We start from the raw sequence: 16,773 nt of genomic DNA on the forward strand, positions 1-16,773 counted from the left end.
GAACAAAACAAAAAACACAAACACACACACACACACCGCCAAAGACAGTCGCACAAAAGTATCGAAAAAGTTACACACAACAAAAACTAAAAGAAAACAACTATTCAAACAGTATCTAGGGAATAAGAGAATAATGCTAACACTGCTTTGAAACAAAAAAAGAAAGAAAACATTCGTAGAAAACAAAAATAACATTGCAGTGAAAGGTGGAATGAAAAGCTGAATAGGGAAACGTCTCTGGCAGGTGCCGTTGTATAGCCAGTAAGTTGAGCAGTTTGAGCGCAAATTAACAAGAAGAAGAAAACATAAACACACACAGGCACACATACACATAAAGCAGAAGAGAGAAAAAAAACAAACAGAAAATATGTAAGCAAAAAAGTAAGAATGAAGTTAGTTGCAATTTTTATCAGAACAATGAAAATCGAACAAAACCGTTACAATTATACAAAGAAAGAAAGAAGAAACACTGAAACACTAAAAGCAAAAGCTGGCACACCCAGCCGAACCATTGTTGCTAAGTAAGTAAACCCAAAAGTAAGCACGTTCAAATCTTATCGAAAACGGCAAAAGCAACAGCAGAACAAAAAACACTACAGTAAAACATAGTGAACGAAAAGAATGGTTAGGAGAGAAGAAGAAAGAAAGGAAAGACAAAAACATAAGAAGAAAATGCTCAGCGCTGCTACCGAACTCAGAACGTAATGAAATGTTGACAAAACAAAACCACTGGATACGGAACGGAAATAAATAGCAAACATAGGAATCGAATGAAATTTAACAACCGATAACTTTCACTAAAGAAGAAAATAATGCAAAACCCAGAGAAAGACACAGATAGCAAAGGAACTATAAAAAGAAGGAAAGATACACAAAACAACACAAGAGAAGCATGGAGATGTCACAAAAGAGAAGCAAAGGAGGAGAGCTAAATTGCATGTAATTGCGGTGAACGGAGCATAGCTACGCATACACTATACAAAGGGAGACAAAATGGGCAAGGCAGTGTGTATGATGGAGCAGGAGCAAGAATGGGCAAAAGAAAGCATAAGATATTTATTACTTAATTTAAAGATTAACAAAAACAACCGACAACAAAACAAGAAAAATAAATAAACCAAAATGGAAAAATAAAATCAAACCTTCAACGGTGTTTTCGCTCCCTTCAGTGGGTTTTATTTGAATATTTTGTACTAAAACAGTTGCAGTTTGGCTGCGTACTGTCGACAGCCGTACGTATGCAGCCTTATTTCAAATCGTATCGTTGCACAGGGAGAAAGAATGGTAAATTGGACTGCTTTCAAGCAAATATCCAGGTAAGTTGGCGTTTCTAAGAGCAGATTTAGTAAAAAATGAATAATTCAACTATTCAATCGAATAATTATTCACGTACAAGGCTTATTAACTACCTACCGTTTGTTCCTGTACCGGTAACCGGTTGGACTGTACTAACTCCCAGGCCATCATAGCCCTGAATGTTGCCTGTAAGATCCTATCCAGAATACTCTTCTGCAGACTTCGATGGCTGCGGAATAGAGCATGTCCGATCATTCTAGGATTCGTAGCTGACCTAACCAAGCTTGAAATGTACAGACAAATGAATGTTTGTGCTGGACCCTTTCCTGTGCGTCTTTGCAAAATGTCTAAACTATATGCCTGTCCGGTCATAGGCAATAGAACCGAACCAATCAAATAATTTCAACACACACACAAACATCATCTCACTAACCTACCTACAATATTCCACCAGCAACAACACGGGCAGCATAAACCTGTACCCGAGTATTTCCGGGATAAGGAGAGAAAAAAAGGGAAGAAGGAGCCGAAGCATAGCTATTAAATTGTATAAAAATTGAATTAAAAAAATATATCTATGCAGCGGTCGACAAAAAGATGCACGGCCTCAAGACGTATTCAACGGTATGTCGGACGACAGGAACGGACCAGGAATGGCCGAGTTATCGACGATTTTCCACGGGAATGCTGTTGTTTTTCCTTAATAACTCGTCGGGGGGTGGAGGGATCGAGTTGAGGTGTTCGGCAAAAAGATGTGCGGCCTCAAGACGCATTCAACGGTATGTCGGACGCCAAGATCGGACCAGGAATGACTGAGTTATCACCGATTTTCCACGGGAATGCTGTTTTTTTCCTCAATAACTGGGCGAGGGGTGGAGGGATCGTGTTGAGGTGTTCGGCAAAAAGATGCACAGCTTCAAGACGCATCCAACGGTATGCCGGACGCCAGGATCGGACCAAGAATGAGCGAGTTATCGACGATTTTCCACGGGAATGCAGTTTTTCCTCAATAACTCGTCGGAGAGTGGAGGGATCGAGTTGAGGTGTTCGGCAAAAAGATGCGCGGCCTCAAGACACATCCAACGGTATGCCGGACGACAGGATCGGACCAGGAATGACCGAGTTATCGACGATTTTCCACGGGAATGCTGTTGTTTTCCACAATAACTGGGCGGGGGGTGGAGGGATCGAGTTGAGGTGTTCGGCAAAAAGATAAGCGGCCTCAAGACGCATCCAACGGTATGCTGGACGCCAGGATCGGACCAAGAATGAGCGAGTTATCACCGATTTTCCACGGGAATGCTGCTGGCAGAATTCCCCCCCCCCCCTGCCCTTGTTTTGGAAAATCCCCTTTAAAATACCCTTTAATATTAAAAACCATGTTTTGGAGGTCTTTTAAAACGACATTTCAAGAAAGAAATAAAAATGAGACAGAAAAGCTTAAAATTGAAAGACCAACTTAAAAAGGGACGGAAAAATATTTGTCACGACGGAAAGAAAATAATTTCCGGACCACATTTAAAATTTCCATATGCTACCTCTTCGAATTCATGCTCTCCTGTTACTCCTGGTCGAATTTTGCCGCATCGAAAACCGACCAATTTTGGCACAAAAATCCGACCAGAATCGACTGATAATAACAGGAGAGCATGCATTCGAGGAGGTAGCACGGGCCGGACCAAAACTTCCAAATTCAAACTTAAAACCAAAAACCAGTTTTAAAATCTCGAGTCAAAATTAAAAGTTGAATTCCAAACTTAAAATTTCCAACTCAACTTTAACTTGGATTTCGAAAATTAAAACTGGATTTGCAATTTTTTGGACGGCCCGAGCTATCTCCTCGAAGTCATGTTCTCCTGTTACTACCAGTCGCTCCAGGTCGGATTTTTGTGCCAGATTTTTGCGGATTTCGATGCGGCAAAATTCGACCAGGAGTAACAGGAGAGCATGAATTCGAGGAGGTAGCAAATGGAAATTTTAAAAGTTGTCCGAAAATTATTTTCTTTCCGTCGTGACAAATATTTTTCCGCTCATTTTCAGAGTGTTTCCCACATTTTAAGACATTCATGCTCAATTTTGTTTCTTTCTTCAAATATGTTTCATAACCTCCAAAACCTGAATTTTATTAGCGAAGAGGACTAAGGGGGATTTTCCAGCCATTCCCGGGAAATTCTGCCAGCAGCATTCCCGTGGAAAATCGGCGATAACTCGGTCACTCTTGGTCCGATCCTGGCGTCCAGCATACTGTTGGATGCGTCTTGAGGCCGTGCATCTTTTTGCCGAACACCTCAACTCGATCCCTCCACCCCCCGACGAGTTATTGAGGAAAAACTGCATTCCCGTGGAAAATCGTCGATAACTCGGCCATTCCTGGTCCGATCCTGGCGTCCAGCATACCGTTGAATGCGTCTTGAGGCCGCGCGTCTTTTTGCCGAACACCTTGACTCGATCCCTCCACTCCCCGAAGAGTTATTGAGGAAAAACTGCATTCCCGTGGAAAATCGTCGATAACTCGCTCATTCTTGGTCCGATCCTGGCGTCCGGCATACCGTTGGATGCGTCTTGAAGCTGTGCATCTTTTTGCCGAACACCTCAACACGATCCCTCCACTCTCCGACGAGTTATTGAGGAAAAACTGCATTCCCATGGAAAATCGGCGATAACTCACTCACTCTTGGTCCGATCCTGGCGTCCGACATACCGTTGGATGCGTCTTGAGGCCGCGAGTCTTTTTGCCGAACACCTTGACTCGATCCCTCCACTCCCCGCCATGTTATTGTGGAAAACAACAGCATTCCCGTGGAAAATCGGCGATAACTCGGTCATTCCTGGTCCGATCATGGCGTCCGGCATACCGTTGAATGCGTCTTGAGGCCGCGCATCTTTTTGCCGAACACCTCAACTCGATCCCACCACCCCCCGCCCAGTTATTGAGGAAAAACTGCATTCCCGTGGAAAATCGTCGATAACTCACTCACTCTTGGTCCGATCCTGGCATCCGGCATACCGTTGAATGTGTCTTGAGGCCGCGCATCTTTTTGCCGAACACCTCAACTCGATCCCTCATTTCTCCGACGAGTTATTGAGGAAAAACTGCATTCCCGTGGAAAATCGTCGATAACTCGCTCATTCCTGGTCCGATCCTGGCGTCCGGCATACCGTTGAATGCGTCTTGAGGCCGTGGATCTTTTTGCCGAACAACTCAACTCGATCCCACCACCCCCCGCCCAGTTATTGAGGAAAAACTGCATTCCCGTGGAAAATCGGCGATAACGCGGTCATTCCTGGTCCGATCCTGGCGTCCAGCATGCCATTGGATGCGTCTTGAAGCCGCACATCTTTTTTTCCAACACCTCAACTCGATCCCTCCACTCCCCGCCCAGTTATTGAGGAAAACAACAGCATTCCCGTGGAAAATCGGCGATAACTCGGTCATTCCTGGTCCGATCCTGGCGTCCGGCATACCGCTGAATGCGTCTTGAAGCCGCGCATCTTTTTGCCGAACACCTCAACTCGATCCCTCCACTCCCCGCCCAGTTGTTGTGGAAAACAACAGCATTCCCGTGGAAAATCGTTGATAACTCGGCCATTCCTGGTCCGTTCCTGTCGTCCGACATACCGTTGAATACGTCTTGAGGCCGCGCATCCTTTTGCCGAACACCTCAACTCGATCCCACCACCCCCCGACAAGTTATTGAGGAAAACAACAGCATTCCCGTGGAAAATCGACGATAACTCGGCCATTCCTGGTCCGTTCCTGGCGTCCGGCATACCGTTGTATGCGTGTTATCCTTTAAATTATCCTATCTCGTTTTAACTGAAAAGCGCTGGCAAAAGTTGTACCAAAATGTGATTTCGAGTAACAGGAGAACATAATATCCGGGAGGTAGCATTTTACTGCAAAAACATCGATTTTTTTCTCAACTGGTAGAAAAAAACAGCGCCGAGTGCTTTGCACATTGCATACTTTGTGGCGCATAAAACGCTTAGAAATGATAGCATGGTAAAGCTTTCTATACCTGTAGAGTGGATTGTAAAGTGAAGGGCGCCGATTGTTTAATTACTGCAGTTAATTAAAAGCAATTTAAAAGCACCGATACCGGCTACCTCCTCGAATGCATGCTCTCCTGTTATTACCAGTCGCTGCAGCGGAGCAAAATCGGCTGCAAAACGGAGCATATTTCGATGCGGCAAAATTCGACCTGGAGTAACAGGAGAGAATACCAGGCATGGAGGTAACGAAGTGAAGATTTAAAAAGACACAGAAAATAATGTTCTTTCCATCATTAAATACATATTTTTGCGTTCCAATCGCTTGTGTTTTTAGATTTTATTTTTATTCTACAAATTTTTTGTTCTTTTTTTATAAAAATAATAAACCACGAGCAACACTGCTAAGCTGTTTGATGGTGCTGCAAGAGCACTGCAGCACTAGACCAAGTTTGCTGGAAACGAATTAGAGACCTGACCGTGTAGAACAGGCTAACGAGAATATACTAGCAAATTTATTCTATTGTAAAAGCCATTTTCACAAATTTCGGATTTTATTTAACTCAAATACTCGCACACCACTTCATTTGCATTGCTGTTAGTATTTTTCTTTTTGTTTCACTGGTTTTTGTTTTGTTTTTATTACACTCTTTTGCCTTTTTCAACAAAGTAATTTTGTGTTTTGTTTGTTTTGTTTATGACTTTTACATTGCATGTGTAAATCTGTTTCTTTCCTTTTCTGTATCCGTGTGCAAGTGTGTTTTTATGTTTACTGTATGTATGATGGTGCTGTAAAATTTCTACTAACGCAGGCGAATTTGTTGGTTTTTTCTACCCAACATTTTCGACTTTTCTCTGTCAGCGCGTCGCCAAAATCTATGTACGTGTATCTATGAGAGTGTGTACGTCTGTTAGTTGTGTGTAGGGATTTATCTTTGTTTTTTTTTACATTCAAAAATATATAATATATATTTACGCATATATACTTTTTTGTTTTGTTGTCATATATGTAACTACACTTTTCTTATTTGTTCGTTTTGTTGTGTTTTGCTGTGTTTTCTCTGTTCACAGTTACAGTTACAGCATTACTATGTATATCTATATATCTATTTATGTATATATATATATCATTGTGTTCCATTTATAAGTATGTTTATGCATAGTACTTTCATCACCAAAATGCAACTTCTATCCTTCCATCTCTCTCCTAACTTCGCGCCTTCCGCCCTTAGCCCTTAACAGCCGAAAAAACGTGGGATTCACTCCCTCAAATGCTGCTGCTGCTGCTGTGTACCTTTGATTTAGTAGCGAAATATTTGTCTCCGTTCATCCGTTCTTCGTCTTCCTCCAACCCACATATGTTCTCCTCTTCCACAGAAACGCTAATCTAGGCAGGTATTCGGTGCGATTTTTCTTTTTATCAAAATTATTCAAGCTTCCTCCTTCCATGCCAGTGTGTTTGTGTGTGTGTGTGTGTAAATGCATGTAATTCCTCCTTCCTTTCTACTCGATCAAGCCCATTCCCTCAGAAGGTTCTCTAAACACACACACACACACACAACAACAACAACACATAGTGTGACATAGTACAGTACAGATTTCCGATAAGTGTTAAATAGTTGTGTGTAAAGTGGACAGACAGCACTGTAGTTTTGGGTTTTTTTGGTTTGTTCTAAACATTCACTCGCAAGAAGTATCCAGCAAAACAACAACATCTCCTCCTCGTCTCATGGACGCTCCTCCCCCCCTAGGGGATAGGGTAAAGATGGAGTTTTAAAGTTTATACACACACACACACACACATGTACTTGTTTACACAAAGTTTACACAGATCCTAACATTTGTTTCATGGTTTACTGGTTTTTGTTCTGTTTAGCTATAAATCGTTGCCATTATTCCAGAGTTTTCCCCTTTCCCCGTTTACTTAGTTTTACTTTGCTGGTTTAAGCTGGTTCCGCATGCGCTACACATAGAAAGAGATTGTTTTTTCCATAAGTCTCGTAAGTATCGTTATGTGGTGTATGAATGTGTGTGCTTGTAAGAACCTTTATGAAATGGATAGTTGTTTATTTGAGTTTAAAATTTTACAAGTTTCAGAACTGAAGCAAAGAAATATAAAACAAAACTTTCGGCCTGCTAAGAAATCAAAAAGAAATACATAAACCATAACATTTTAAAAGAAAAACAATAAAACAAATGATCATTCTCACACCTTTGTTTTCTAAAACTAACGTTAGAAAAGGTAGAAATATGATGAGAAACAACAACAAAAACTGAATTGCGTGCGCTGATGTGTGTGTGTGCAACCTCTCACCTACAGGCAGTGGCGGATTAACCGATGGGCGGAGCTGGCAGTCGCCAGGGGCGCCCTTTCGTCTTAGAGCGGTACGAACCTCGTCGGTGAAGATCTACAGGGGGGCTCGGTCCGGTTTGTCAATAGCACCCCTCGCGTCCCTGTCAACAAGCATGTCTTGACCAACTTTGGGACCCTCTAAGCCCTCAAAGACGCATCCAACGGTATACAGAAGGCCTTGATCGTACTAAAAATGAATGAGTCATCGCCGATTTTCCACAAACAACCCTTTTTTTTGCAATAACCGTTTGCTGTCCGTTTTTCCGAACACCCATATCCGATCCATCCACTCCCCAAACACAATTATTGCGGAAAACAACAGCATTCCCGTGGAAAATCGGCGATAACTCGGTCATTTCTGGTCCGATCCTGGCGTCCGTCATACCGTTGGATGCGTCTTGAGACTGCCCATCTTTTTGTCCAACACCTACCCCAGACCTCCTCCGTCTCAATTTCTCTGCAGTTGTTGTCTTATTTAGATCAGTGTTCAACGATCATTCAACTAGTAAGAGCAGGGAAAGCTACATATAAATCCGGTTATATGGCTTCACATGGGTAGCAAAAATCTTACCTTTCTCAAAAATCTTAGGAAACTTACCAAACTTACCAAGATTCAATGCGATAGAGAGCCCCCTCAATTGCCAGTCCGCTTAGGACCCCCAGAAAGGTTAAATCCGCCATTGCCTACAGGAAATATTTACATTTTACAAACCACACAGACAACCGTTACCTTCACAACAACAGAAAAATCCTCACATCTTGACAAACCTTTCGTTCTATGATTTAAAGAAGCTAAACTGATTTGTTTCTTCTATTGTTCCAGTTTATACATTTTAGCCTTTTTGTGCGATTAGTTTTGCTATTGTTTGTTATTCTTATTTCACCGTTTCAGCACACTTTAACGCTTTTGTTTCTTTTCTTCTTCACTATTTTGTTTTGTTTTTCGCTTGTGTGTGTGTGTACACATTAAAATTAATCAGACTTTGCCGTTTTATTTCATTTTTATACTTCATTTTGTGTTCTACCTTAGCTTGGTTTGGTTTCGTTTATTTCCTCTCTCTCTCTCTCTCTCTCTCTCTCTCTCTCTCTCTCTCTGTCTCTCTTCTCTCTTCTCTCTTTGTGCGTCTATTTGTGTTTATATTTGTTTTTGATTTACTTTTTGCGGTTTGTGCTTCTCCTTCTTCTGTTCTCTTGTTGAGTGTTTTTTTTTGGGCATTTGCTTTTTTTTTGTATCGTTTACCGATTAAACACTAATTGTTATTGTTGTTTTGTTGAATGTTGTTACTAGTTGGGTTTACCTATTTACTTAATAATTCGTTTCGTTCAGCTATTCGGGTATTGTGCATAATTCGCAAGAAGCTGCTGTATAAAACGATCCCTTCACGATCCATTTGTTTTTACGCACATTTCGAGCACGAGAGAAAGAGAGCTGAGTACACACTGAACTATTGCTTCTTTCTTGATAATGGTAAAAACTTACTTAAGATTGGTTGGTTGGTTCTTGGCCGATAGACGCTCATTCGCTTGACCGTCGCCTGGCACGCGCTTCCCCCGCCACTGTACAAAAGCCTATCTGCTTCTGCGGGTGCTCTAATCGATGGGATGTGAGAAAGTTACTGGTCGCTTCTGGTCGCTTCTGATCTCGCACTAAGCGTAAAGTTTGGAGCTTTACTCGCTCTCTTGCTCGCAGTGAAAAAAGAGTAGAAGAAGAAGGAGCAGACGTTGATCGTACTGTGGCTTGTTTAAATGGCAAAATACGGTTACAAATATGTGTTACTTTCGCTATGTAGTGGAGTGGTTTTTAAGTTTGCTCCGTTTCCCGTGTGTTGTTACAAAGCGACACTAATAAATTTGTAAATTGGCCATTTCTGATTAAGTTTTTTTTATCGATGCAACTGTTTGAAGGTGACTTTACGGTGTGTTTTCCCATTATAGAAATACTACTAAAACATGTGTTACATTTTGGACCTGTTTGTAGGGGGGTTTGTCGGTTCGCTCACATCGAAAGTAGCGCTAGTGGTGCCATGAAATCGGTTATAATTGTGCAATTGTTTGTCCTTCCTATCCCAAAACACATACCCTGCACAAAATTTGCTTCAAATCGTTTCCTCTAACCTACTGCTTCCTACAATCTTCAACTGACACACACACACACGCACTCTTTAGAGTCCGGCAACAAACGTTAAGGTTATGTTGTATAATTTTTGGTTTATTTTATTTATTTTTTTTTCGTCATATTACCTTTCCACTTTTTTTCAGTACAAACGATCATCATCTAAGCGCATTCTACACCATGTTCTTTTGTTATATAAAAGCTTTTTTGGTTATTTCTCTCTTATCTTGGTGTGTGTGTGTGTGGTGTTTGAGTTTGCAAATTTGCAAACACCGGCGACAAGAATGATTCCTGCTAGCGGAGCAGCTCAAAGAACGTTTGAAAAGTCAAACACACAACACACCACGGCTACCTATTCTGTCCCGTCTACTTAACCTGCTGTGTCGCTCTGTCTGTACGTTTAAACATGAAATGTATTGTATATAGATAATATGTATAATATGGTATATGTATATATCTTCTATATGCACTCTATGTTAATTTTATTATCACAAATATGTATTTTCGGTTTGATGCGTTCCACTGTTCCTCCTTGCTTCCTTCGCTTTGCTTTGCTTTGTGGCTTCCTCTATTTTCATTTTGTTTTTGCCCCACTAATTTTGTCATAATTCATGCATGGGATATAGTTTATTATCGATTTGATGCTGAGCGTTCCAGGAAAATTTGAAACGCTAAAAAGAGTTGATAGATGTAGAAAAGTTATAATTTAGAGAGGGTTCTGGTACAGGCGGTAGGCTTCTCTGTGATTGGATGGGTGATTGAAATTTTTGATTTAAATCTACTGTTTAACCTTAGAGCAAATCTTAAACAAAAAATGTTTTCGATTAGGGTCGCTTGTCCAAATAATTCTATTGGCTATTGTGAACATTGTTTGTCATGTCTAAGGTCATGTGAATCATGAGACAATCCATTCATACAAATGAAGCCAACCATCAGCAGCACAAAAAAGCCTTCCCTTTCGTTGGACATAGAGTCAGGATATAAAGCCGTTAAAGGACATAAGGATTCAAAACGAACAGCTACTACTAAACCACCTCTTCTCGCTCCCTCTCTCTCTCTCTCTGTCTCTATTACAATCAGTTTTACAAGCATTTTTTTCCTAGACACACGCGCGTTAGTTAAAAAACCGCTATCAAGTTGCATTTGTTTGTTTGGTTTGTTTTGGTGTGGAACGACAAATAGACGAGTATGAGAAAGTTACAAACTGTGTGTTATTACATATCCCACTATATAACTCATGCGCTATGCGATTGTTGCTTACTAATTTCTGTGGCTCAACGTAGCACTAGGAACGAACATGTACTTTATATAGGAGAAAGGGGCGCGATACGAATGCACACCGGGATGCATAGGCCGGATGCAGGAAAAAACGGAGGGAACCATTTAGACAGACAGTTGAGTGTGTGTGAGAGAGAAAACGGTACGGTTAAAATTCATTGCAATTCTTCTACTTGCTTTCACATTTGTTTTTTTTTCTTCACCTCTAGCGTTTCGAGTTAGTCTAGCTTTGTTTGTTAGTTTTACATCACATCTATCACCTAGTGTTGTTGTCCTTCGATTAAGTGTTTTGCATACTAAACATCATGTTAAAAACGTGCTTTTTTTCTGTTATCTGCTGCTATGCTCTCTCCCTCTCTCTGCTCTATCTCATCATCATCATCATCATCATCACACATACACAGTCAGTAGTAGTATTAGTAGTAATAGAAATAGTAAGTACACACTCAGTACGATTTCGAAGAAGAATTGCAAAAGAGCCACCAAGTAATGTTATATTAATTTTGTCATAGATGTTATTCTGTTGATTCCCGCTTCACTATATTGTTTCGTGTATGCGATTTGATGTTTGTGTTTGCTTGTTGTTTTATATTAACTTCTTTATCCAGCTTAATTATTCACATTCTACTAATATGTAATGCTGCTTTTGTCCAGTTTAAAAATACAAACAGTTTTTAATTTTTTGAACATCAAGATAATGCTACACCGGCTTTTGCTGTGTTTTTTTTTTTTTTTGCAATCCTATCGTGCAGTACGACACCTTTTGGTCGGTTCCGCGTTCCAAATTTACTGCCGAAAAAATACGATTCTTGCTTACGACGCGCAAAAAAAGGTAGCATAGTTTTGTTTTGTGTGTTTTTTTTTTTGTTCTTGTTCAACAGTAAAAACCTAACAACTATTTTCGATTATATACACAATACATACATCAATCGTTTGATCACAATTACTAGTCACTAAGTTAATCGGGCTGATGGCAATCAGTTCAACTGAAAGTACGTCGTCTAATGTTTTTTCTTGCTTTCCTACCTTTTTTTTTTGCTTTATAAAAAGGGATTTTGTTATATCGTTTCGTAAACATGTTTCGGTAGTAATAAAATCCAATAAACATCCTTCGTCTGTAATTCTTTAAATATACTCCTCAAGAAATGAACAAACAGAACCTGGAAATAAAGAAAGAAACAATTGCTTAGAAAATAAATAACAAAATATAATAAAAATTAACTAACTTCGGACAGTGGTCGTTCCAACATCATCGTTCGTGTGTTTAGAAAAAAAAAAAAACAGAACGGAAACGTAATGATGTCAAAAACATAATACAACTAAATTTTTAACAACAAAAGAAAAACATAAAGTCCAGCATTTTATGTACGTTTTGTAATGATTTTTTCACTTTTTTCTTGTGACTTTATTCACCTGCACTTATTATCTCGAGCAGAGATTTGCGTTTGTGTTTTGTTGCTTGTTTTTTTTTTTACGTTTTTCATTACCATAAACTTTTATATGCATATTTATATATATAACCGTGTAGCTTTTCTTTTTGTTATACATTTTTACTCATTACAATATTACTCTTATGCTTGTTTTGTGTGTGTGTGTGTGTTTTGCCTTAGTATTTGTTGTGTTTTTATGTTTCATTACGAAAAAAATGTTTTGTTCACCAAATTGTGATAGTGTGGCGGCTTACTTTTGTTTTCCTTGTGTTTTGTTTAACCGTTTCTCACCAATGGGGTTTAAAACTATCTCGTTATCCTTTTCTTTATCGAAGGGCATATAGAAAAAAAAAACCGATAGCTATATATCTACATATATAAGTATATTATCAAATCGTATTGATTATTTCCATTTCTTAGTAGTGTCATATTATTTCCATATAAGGCAATACGTTACTTATTATATCGTACAAAAGAGGGGTGTTTTCAAATATACCACCAACGAAACAAATTAAACAAGAAAACACAAACCAACCGTACCGATTTCGTAGTTTCGTATCTGGAACCAAGTCCAAAGAGCAAACAGGGAGAAAGAGAGAGATGTGCTACATTGTTTTGAGCTCGGTTAGACCATTGTGTGTATAGTATGTGTTTCTGTATAGTATATGCATCATATAGCGATGAAATAAAGGAGGCGCAAAACCCCGAACTGAAGGTTTACTTCTACCCAAAAATTAATTTGCCCTATATGCGCGATACAATAATGATTATCGATCCTTGTGTATGGCGTCGGCTAATGTAATAGTTCGAAAGCAATTAATTCCGTACCCAACTCGGCACTTATTCTAGCATCTGTTTGTTTTGGAACTGATGTATAGTTTTATATAATTAATAGAGCGTCCCATATAAGATGGGCTTAAAGTACAAAAACACACGAATATGAAAATTAACCATTTAAATCCTGTCGATTGTTGTTTGTTTGTCACTCTATTGTGCACACACACAGACAGCGCCTCGTACGCAAGTATCGAGAGCGCATGTTTTTTCCATTTTTGTATTGGCGGTTGGTGTTTTGTTCTACAGTGGTTCCTAGTTGTTTCTTTTTTTAAATTTTATTGTTATAATCCCGTATCAGGTATATCATCGTTTTTCTCTTTTATATACTGCTGCTGCTGCTGCTGCTTTTATAAACGTAGCATTTGTGTAGACAATGTAAGCACAAAAACAGGTAAGAAATAAAGACATTATTCAGAATAGTTTACATACGCATTTATCAAACAATATTCCCCTAGTTTTCTACAACACCACTCTCATTGCTACCGATGAATCTCGTGAATATTTTATATATTATTAGGTTTTACGAATACTGCTGCTGCCCAAACAGCTAACATTAGTAACAAAGTAGAAACAAAGAAAAAAACAGTGGACCAAAACACACTAAATGAGTCAACTGACTCGGGATACAAAAAGAAACTGTACAAAGATTAACCATTCTGAGTAGGGGCAAACATTAAACCCATGCTAATTATAAGCAGCATTTTAGGTGACTTCGAAACTACCGAAAACCATACACCCTTAACGTTGTAATACACGATTATTAATGAGAAGAAAAGTAAATAATAAAAACCTTAATGCAATAAGCTACGAAGAAGTATGTAATAGCCAGTCTCTCTATAAATTGATTAGTTTGTTTGTTTGTTTGTTTGTGAGTTTCTAAATTGAGTAATTAAAAAAAAAAAACAAACATAAAATGTATGTAAAATCATCGCTCCGTGCGGCCGTACGCCTCGATACGACATCTTCTACTTCACCCACTGTTCCCAATACATACGTTAGATCTATTTAGTCCTTACACTTACACAGCATTAAACATAAACATATTACAGTCTGACTCTGGTGCTTACAAACAGATTTTGCTTCGTATTGTGGGACAAAGTCACGCAGAAACCCCATACAGGAGATCTTACTTCAAAATTTGTGGAGCGCGACTAAAGTAAGCCGAGCGGGGAGATCTTGTAAACATTCTCGACAGTTATCAATGAGGAAGCGTATCCGTTGTTGGTTCGCTGTCACAAATGCAGCTTATTGGATTCATCCTGTTGACCAATCAATAGAGGTCATTGCTGGTACGATAGACCTGCCCCACACGATTCTAGTGCTGAATGAGAATGAGTTAAAAACAGTACCAGAAACACAGCTCAACATCTAAGAATTTTCTTCCAATTGGACTGTCCCTGAAGCTATCGAACCAAAGCTAACTTACAAATCACCCGCCGGCTACGTTCTAAACCGAATCCCAGCCTAGTCCCGTTGTTGTTGTTACACTAAATATAGGATTAAATTGTTTGTTTTGCTTCGTTTCATACGTAAGGCAATTTTTCTGTATTCTGATTTGTTATTGATTATACATTTGGGGATATGATGATCCCGCAGCACACATATCTTAATTAAGATTGTTAATTAATTTTAGTACAGAGACCGTTCAACTAAACCGAAAGTGCCATAAAGAAAAAGCAGACTTATGCAGCTCAGTATATTCAGATAATGATTTTTTTTGTGGATGCCCGCTAGCGCACGTGTTTTTGGTAAAGCTTTCCTTCCGTAGAACGTTTGTAAAAAGCTTTACTGGCAATGTGTGTATTAGCAGCAGCAGCTGATTTACTTCATACTTGGCGTAATGATCACTCTTTCGTGTGTTTGTTTGCTGTGTCAAACTCAAACGAACCCAAATCAAACTGATTGCTTTTACAGTATTAAACAAAAATCACAAAAAATAACTACCTATTCTCGGTACAATCTCTCCCAACATTCTTCTGAAATACTTAAATGCGAATTATTATTTTGCACCCTCAACGTGTAAGCTGCTAATGAACATTTACATACAAATATGCGGATGCCGGGTGTGTAGTAGTTATCGAAACGCAAGCGGACCCACCCATACACGGTGGTTTTTCGTTTTACTGCTTGTTTATAATTGTTCAACAGGTACCAACCATATAGAAACGTGCGCCACACACTACTACAGTTATGCTTGCTTCGGGATGCTTTACTTTCGTGTAATTTCAGAGTGCTACATTTACTCGAATAATGCGCTATGGCGAATGAGGGGGAAAAACAGGGACAAAAACAAGCTTAGACACAGAATTATAATGAAAAACACGTTTTTTCTCTCTCTAATATCCCAATATGCGCTATAAAGCAATCTAATAAATCTCCACATCTTCCACCGAATTCATCCTACCCAAAATGAATTTTCCACACACACACATACGTGTACCTACACAGGCCGTACCCATATTAGTTCAGTCGTTTAACCGTTTTACTTTGAATGCCACGCTTTTCCTTCACTAAAATAGAAACCATATTTATATATTACAACTTTAAGATTGAACTAAATCCGCACTGAAGGTAAGAGTAATTTTGCGTAACTAATTGTAAAACATTATTCTGACATATAATAGCGCAATGCAAGTTAGAGACCCATTTTCACCGTTGCTGACGGTTCTTACGTTCATGAGAAACATTCAAACATTAATGAACATTAATTTCTACTGCTAACTTTCCACTGACTTTTCTAATGTCTGTACACATGTGCCATCGATTAATTCAAATTGCTTACAATCTTTCCCGTTCTCATTTCCTTTCAACAGCTGCCAAGTTTCCAACAAAGAAAAGAATGTTCACCTTCATTGGCAAATATAGACATAGAAAATGACTACACGATGTGGTGCGCGGTGCACGGACAATTATATTACTACATTGCGAAGAAGTGTAGTACAACTTGTTAACGTTTCCACTATCAGGGACAGATAGACACGCACACATCGATCTATTCATCTAAGCATTTTTTCATCTTCTCTCTTTTTTGCTTCAGTACACATAAACACTTAATGCCATGATAGAAAAGGTAAGTTACAAGAAAATAGATAGAATTAGATAGAAGATACTATGACAAAGAAAAGAAAGTGCACAAACTACAGAATTCACTTCAAAATCATCTTCCAAACCCGTTCATACACAGATATATCTGTATGGATGAACGTATTCAAACACTTGGCATATAAAAAAAAAACATAATAAAAACACTAAACAAGGACCGCTCAAACGGACACCTGGGTATGCGCTGTAGCTACTAGTGCAAACCCCTATTTTACAGATTTTTGTTTGCCCAATTATTCAGCGACATGATAAAAATAAAGCATGAAGTGAATGAAAAAGTAAGCACAAAAAAATATCAAACAAAAAGAAAACGAGCCCTTCAATTCTTTCACACTACAAACTCCTACGTTCCAACAGCAGCACGTGTTTCGCGT

At 39.1% G+C, this 16,773-nt stretch overlaps 1 protein-coding gene across 3 annotated transcripts in view; it reads right to left on the reverse strand.

Moving 5' to 3' along the window:
* LOC126561391 (homeodomain-interacting protein kinase 1) overlaps positions 1 to 16,773 on the reverse strand; it is a 199,835-nt gene that overhangs the window by 123,838 nt on the left and 59,224 nt on the right. The window lies entirely within an intron of this gene.

This window comes from Anopheles maculipalpis, chromosome 3RL (assembly GCF_943734695.1).
Source record: "Anopheles maculipalpis chromosome 3RL, idAnoMacuDA_375_x, whole genome shotgun sequence".
Taxonomy (NCBI): domain Eukaryota; kingdom Metazoa; phylum Arthropoda; class Insecta; order Diptera; family Culicidae; genus Anopheles; species Anopheles maculipalpis.